This window comes from Limulus polyphemus, unplaced genomic scaffold (assembly GCF_000517525.1).
Source record: "Limulus polyphemus unplaced genomic scaffold, Limulus_polyphemus-2.1.2 Scaffold7001, whole genome shotgun sequence".
Taxonomy (NCBI): domain Eukaryota; kingdom Metazoa; phylum Arthropoda; class Merostomata; order Xiphosura; family Limulidae; genus Limulus; species Limulus polyphemus.
The window spans coordinates 29,758-37,560 of record NW_013672611.1 but is presented as its reverse complement, the minus strand read 5'-3'; positions in this window follow the sequence as shown (position 1 = coordinate 37,560).

Below are 7,803 nucleotides of genomic sequence, written 5' to 3'. Positions count from 1 at the left end.
ACTGCCCCTTGGCTCACACAGTGTATGTTAAAGAGAGAATTGATTGGCTTAAGTTTGAGTTATATATACGTTTAGATATCATAGAATGTTTGTATTGTTTCACTACTCTTTACTTTTTTTTTACATTTCAGATTTAGTCAAAACAGAGAAAAGAGAAAGACTTTATCTTATAGGAATTAACCGACCTGAAAAACGAAATTGTGTTAATAGTGCTACAGCTAAGCTGTTGACAGATGCATTTGAAGACTTTGAAAGAGATGAATCATCTTTAGTTGCTATTCTCTATGGAAAAGGTAAAGATTAGTTTCATGAAGTAATAATCTTTACTCTCAAGTGTAATCTTAAATTTCCAATTTCTGGAGTAAGTTATTGCTTATTGATTGGTGCTTTATTTTGCTGAAAACTGTTACTTTCATATTTTCAGTTAAATTGATATCCTTTACCCTAGAGTGTAATCTTAGATTACTAATTTAAGGCCTCTTGTTCTTTAGCTGCCGGCTCACGGATGAAAGCTGGATGAAAAGTTTAATGGTTGAATGTTATTGTAGTTTACTCACGGTCCATGAAGGGAACCTTATCAATACTATTATTATTTGTTTTATATTAATTCCATTAACAGTATTGGTTAGAATGTGTAAAATATCTAGTTTTATTATTATACTTTTATTATAGATTATTTTGCCTCGATTATCAGTCATAATTTTAACACGTGTCTTATGAGCCAAGGAGGGTCTTTGTTGTTGATCAATAAATGCTAACCCATTGCAGCTTTTTTTTTGTTTTTGCTTTAACTTTGTGGCAATTTTCATTGACTGAAATGTGTTTGTTTGGCACTACTATTACTGAATCAATTCTGTTGATGGCGAGGTCAAGAAAAATGTGGTAGGGAACTCTTATGGAGCATTTAACATGCAAATGCAAGTGTCTATATTGTGGAAACAAAGCACCCCATCCGTTAATAATAATTCATTGTGGAAAATGCTTCAAATTCAACCATTGTGGTTGTTCATGTGACGGATTATCTCCTACAGTAAAAATATCTAAAAAGCATGGTGGGAGGTAGCTAGTGAATCCTCTGGTAATTGAGAAATGGATGGACAGGAGAGGTAAATTGAATTGCAGCTACTTGGTGAAGGAATTTACTCTTGGTTAGGTGTTACGTCCACCACACGGTAAAATCTATGACCAAAAGTACATAGATTAATTCAAGAATGATGTCGTTCAAAGAACGTCTTGAAGAATAAAATGATCCCCGGTAAAATGCTTGAAGAATTACGATCTACATATCCTGATCGATTTGACATACCATCAAACACAGAGATTTGTCAACGTATCACGGTGCTGTCAGCACATGGTACCCTTGACATTGCTTCATCCAGGGGAATACAACGATCTTATACAGACACATTGATGTCCATTGTGGCTGAATCAAACTACACCATTACATCTACAAATGCAGTCTGCAAGCTCAAGGTATGGTATAAAGATGATTTCCCAAGAGATGATCAACTGAAGTCATTAGTTTCTTGAATGAGGTCGTAACTAAAAAAGAAGAGTCAAACAGTTACCATTCGTTAGTAATTGTAGTACCATGTCTATGTGATTTACTATACACATCCATGTGGAAACAAAGCACCCCATCCGTTAGTAATTGTATTACCATGTCTATGTGATTTACTATACACATCCACGTGGAAACAAAATTCCTGATTTTTTTTTATGGATATTTATTATTGATTGCTATAAAAGTAACTAAAATGTAAAAATTAGAAACGTGTTAGGTAAAAAAAAGGGAATAAAATAGGAGTAATACCAAGACATGGTTCAGAAAGAAATAACACAATAATATTAAAGGAAAATTATTATAAAAATGATAAAGAACTAAATATTTTAGGATAAATAAAAAAAGGTTAATTTAGATTTATTTCATATTTTTTGTGGTGGTTACAAGGTCGGTCACATGGACCAATTCCATAATATGCTAAGGGCAGAGAAAAGAACAGACAATACATAAAGTTTTAATGAAAAAAATAATTTAGTAGCAAATTTGTTTACTCTGTCTTTGTCATAGGAAAGCTGCAGTGACTATTTACCGCTGTCGTTAATTTTGAACTTCCGACAAGAGCAAATGTCTTGGCAGAAGCCACTGCCATCCCTTTGTGATTATTCATGTTGCTGAACTGTTAAGTACAGGGAAGGAAAGTGTCTGGCTACGTTCACTGCCAATGTATTTTTGTAGTTGATTAACAAATTCTGATAATCACACAGCTACAGCAAACCAAACTGAAAATCATCTTTATCGGCATAATAACATTGGAATATTTTCACTGATGCTGAAAAACATCACTATTTAAGTATTAAAAAAGTATTTTAAGTTCGAGAACACTGAAAGTTCTTCATGAAGGCTAGATTTTAACAGCTTCTACTACCCACTAAGTTTTATTTTTCAATTAAGACAAAAGTAAAATAGTTTTATCGGTAAGTTTAGAAAACGTTTTTAAATGTGAAAACAGCCATGGCAGTTATGTAAAAGTTTGCCTAAATTGCATATTTTGAAACTGTTATACATATTTCTGGCACACCATTGCATTTGATGTTGTTACGACAGCGGGGTCACTTGATGCTAGTAACACGTCATATTCTCGAACGTTCATGTCCCTTCCTGAAGTCTTGAGAGGTTACTAGATATGCGGTATTCTTGTATAGATAAGCCACCAAGAAGTGACAGCAACAATGTGTAATTGAACTGCAGACAGAGATAGATACGGACAGTTGAGTCAAGCACGTGAGACGTTTGTTGTGAATTATAGAGTTTGTTATAGCGTGACTGTGGAAATTAAGTGTATTGCAAAGTTGTATTCAGAAAGAATAAATCAGTTTTACTTAAGAAAGGACTTGTATCGCTAAAGTTTCTTCGGAAAGAATTTTTACGGAAAATTAACTAACGACCAGAGACGTAACAATATCATTAATAATGATAGTGCTTAGTATGTAGGGATGGGCTGGGAAAAAATGGCTGACACATACTATATATTGCTTATCATAGTCTCAAATCTCTTTTATAAATATCTAAGAGATTTTTATTAGCACCCAATGTATGTTTTAAAGTTTTTCAAAAGCTATTATGACCTTCAGTTTAGCAAAAAAATATCGCTAAATTAGAGAACCGGCGAGTAGCATACCAGCTAAATGTTCTGTTGATTATTTTGATTCTGGCATCAGAAGGGTTAGCTCACCAATGCTTGAAGTTGTTGCAATTATTTACGTACCAAAATGTTGAATTTTAACTTGGAGAGTGTAGAAGCAGTATAGCCTTTCTCTAACTTCAACACAACTCATCCCGCCAGGCTAAAACTATTGTCATTCATGGCGACTGCCATTCATTAAAAAAAAAAGAGGGAAAACAAGTAATAAAAAAAAATTTAAATAAGGACGATGTAGGGATGACAATGCCAAAAACTACAGAAACAAGATAGGGATGAATACGGAAAACCATACAAAACTCCCTATATAAATAGCCACTGAGTGAATGTTACAAGCTTATCGTTATTAGTTATTGTAAGTCTGTATAGCATTATTCAGTTTAAATGCTTTTATTCAAACCTGAATTCACACAAATGAAAGAAATTCAACATTTAGTCGTAAACAAAAGTTTTTCTTCGGAATATTTGGCTACTTATGAAGTGATTTTTGTATGGTTTTGTGTATTCATCCCTATCTTGTTTCTGTTGCTTTTTTGGCATTGCCATCCTTACGTCATCCTTATTTTTTTATTACTTGTACACATTTTTGGGCGGTCTGGTGTTTATTAGTTACGGTATTGTGTACTGGTTCACAAACTGTAAAGTGTTTCTTTGTGTAGAAAGGCATGCTGTGATTAAGAATACATAAATTGTTGTCAATGGCTCACAATGCATGCACGTTGAAGTCTTTCAAGACTGTTTGAACACAAGTTGTTTACACCCTCGTAGTTTAATAAACTGTGTATGTTATATGCTGCTGGTCAATTTCAGGTCAAAGTTGTCCAACCTTGCCATATCTTTATTAACCCTCTGTGTATGTACATAGTCATTTTGACCAACCTTGTAACCATGAAAGTAAACATATATAACTTCTAAGTCTATCATCACAAAGTATTTTCTGTACAAAAAATTGGACTTTTCAAGTACATAATTTTTATTAAAGGTTTGTGAAAGTCTAGTCCGAGTGCCAGGTGCTTTTCATGTTCTTCTAAATTAATGTAATATTTCAATTAGTTTATGATACACTAATCAATGCTATAGCTAGCTGCTCATAGGAGATCAATTATACTGATTAATGGATTGAATCACCAAATTCTATATCTTAGATTGGAATCACAAAAAGAGCAAGTCACCAACATAAACTTACAGTGCACTATCTGTACTAGTTTCTGTTTATTAACTCTTTTGTTGCCATGTTTATAGTTATACAATTCTCCCAGTTTGTTTAATTTTGCACAAAGCTACTCGAGGGCTATCTGCCCTAGCTGTTCCTAATTTTGAAGTTATAATAGACCAGAGGAAAAGCACGGAGACATCATCATCCACCAACAACACTTGGGTTTCTCTTTACCAATGAATAGTGTGATTGACCATCACATTATAATGTCCCCCACAACTGGAAGGGCAAGCATGGTTGTTAATGGGTTTTGATCCCATGATCCATACATTAAATGCCCTAATTACACTCTCAGTGCTTGGTTTATATGTACACACACAAAGAAACCCAAGAAGTTGTATCATTATTTAATTTCACTTGTCATATCAACATGGAATTTTATTTAGAGGTAACCCCCAGAAATATTTCTCAGATTTTAAGAAGTAAAATTTATGCATTTATTTACAAAATCTGCAAACTAATATGTAACACTTTTAAATTTTTTTCATACAAAATTGTTGATTTCACTACTTATCTATTTCTGTTTATTTATCTATTTCTGTTTACCTATCTATTTCTGTTTGTTTACTTATCTATTTCTGTTTATTTACATATTTCTGTTTACTTATCTATTTCTGTTTACTTATCTATTTCTATTTACTTATCTATTTCTATTTACTTATCTATTTCTATTTACTTATCTATTTCTGTTTACTTATCTATTTCTCAGAACATATATGTAGCATCACAGTTTTCAGGGCTAAAACATTTTTTTGTTCCATATCAGGGCCTATGTTCTACAGGGGATCATACAGGGGTTGGACAAGAAATTAGAAACACTCAGTGGAAATGGCTTAATAATGTGTTGTTCAACCTTTGGTTGTTAAAACTGCTTCAATTATTTATAGTAGGGCAGCTGTAAGTTCCTAAAACATATAATGAGAAATTAAGTTCCATTCCTCAAAGCACAATGTTACATTTACATTGTAAGACTTATGGGATAATTACCATACTGTAATAACCAAAAACACATGCAATTTGGGTAACAAATGTACTTAATCTATCCTCTTTGAAACACTTATGATGTAATTCATTACAATGTTGCCTGACAACTAATATGGAACAAAACTTACACGTGTTTAAATACAGATCACCTGTCTAAGGTTTCAGAAATAAATAGTTAAGCAGTCAGCTGAGTATCTGGTCTATTTAACATATGAGAGTTAGGAACTAAATATACTGAGCTCACTACATAAGATTTTTACCAATCACTGACTTTTAACAAAGGGGAACTTAATCAGTAATCACTAATCCAAACCCTAATTCTCCAAAATATTCCTCAACCCTTTTCTTAACTCTTCTAAGTTTCTGCTCTTCTATTCTCCATAAGTTTACCATTCTTGCAAAATTACTTATCATATGGATAACAAGGGTTCACCTGATTCTTCAAGGTTATCCTGGAATGTCCAGTCACCCACCCTTGAGGAAAGTAAAAATTTAAATCAATCCTTTATTTTTTTATGAAATTATTGATTCCTCTCTTAAACTATCATTAACAGTAATGGCAGCTTACTCCATAAGCTAATTACTCTGTTAAAAAACAAAACTGTCTTAAATAGAGTTTAGTCTTTCTTTTCCAAATCTTAAACTTGTGTCCTTTCATTCTATTGTCTTCATGATACATCACAAAGAAAACAGGTCTTTATCCTACTGATTCCTTGAATAATATTGAAAATTTAATTCTTTTCTCAAGATAAAGTAAGAGAAGAAATCTTACCCCGACCATGTAACTCTTTCACCCCTAGAATCATCCTCTAAATCTATTCCAAGAGTCAACATTTCTTATATTGTTTGTTTCGAATTTCGTCCAAAGCTACACGAGGGCTATCTGCACCAGCCATTCCTAATTTAGCAGTGTAAGACTAGAGGAAAGGCAGCTAGTCATCACCACACACTGCCAACTCTTGGGCTACTCTTTTACCAATGAATAGTGGAATTGACTGACACATTATAATGCCCCCACAGCTGAAAGGGCGAGCACGTTCGGTGCGATGTGGATTTGAACCCATGACCCTCAGATTGCGAGTCGAGCACCCTAATCACCCGGGCCATATTTCTTATATAAGAAGACCAAAACAGTACTTCAAGTGAGTTATAATTAGTAACATGTATAACAATGACTTTTTTTTCTCCCCTTGTAACCAACGTGTTAATAAAAGCAACAGAGCACTGTAAATGAAGGGGTTCATATTTATATTAAATTACAAACTATGGTAACCCAAATCATTACCTTGAACTGAACATAATTAAAGGACAGTTGACAAATATTTATACAATTTCCATGTCAGTCTGTGATACGTCATCATCCTTATTAATGGCTGGAGACGGCTTGAATGGGTAATGAAGAAAAACTTTAATATAAGTTTAACATAATAGCAAATGTACAACGTTTCGACAAGGTTTTGTCATCATGAATGTGGATATCTTTATTTCGGCAGACACGCACCCAACACTTTCTTTAATGTCAGCCAGCACTATAGCCCCAGTCAAAATTGTGATCTGTTACAGATCTATCTATCACACTGCCACCCCATCCTTTAGAAAGGAATGACACTTCCCCCTGTGGAGTAATGCCAATGAGAAATTTCAAAGTGTTGTGGTGCTTGTAGTTGGACCAAGTCTCTGCCTGTGCTAGCAAGTTTGAAGGTCATTCAATAAAGATCTCAAAACAGTCCATCACTATAGATACCTTAACATCAAAATGTTTCCTGAATTCCACTGGCATTGATATTTGAAGTTCCTCTCCATCAGACCATAAAATCAAGCTCTTCATTTTGATGCACATAATATGCATCATATCTTTAACAATCTTGGACATACAACCGGTTGACACTTTAAATCTATATCTAAGGTTCTGTAAACTTAGGTTAAGTCTTAATTTCATTAAAACCAGCATCAATTTTTCAAACTTTCTGAAAGCACTCTTGAACATCTTAGAAATACTTGGTGACAAGAACTGAAAGTGTGACACAAGTCCATCCTATATAGTGTTCTATGTTATCTTTCAGTTCCAAGTTTTCAGATGCGAGACAATGAAGCTCAATGCACATCTGGTTTAGGATTTCTGGTTCTTTTCCTTTCATTTTATCCCTGTGTTGGTAATTCTCCTTCTAAATGTCCATTTAACATAGAGTGACAATGTACTAACTCTGAGCCTGGTAAATCATTGCATGGCAGTTTGTTTTGTAAGTCTAGAAGTGCTCTGGCTGTACTATGCTGAACCCTTTTTTTTCTTGTCTCATATGTGCTTGTTCATAGCATTTGATAGCAGATTTTAACACATCCTCTTCTTTGGCTGTCACTAGTCCACATTTTAAATAGGATGCCCAGTCTGGATTGATGTTG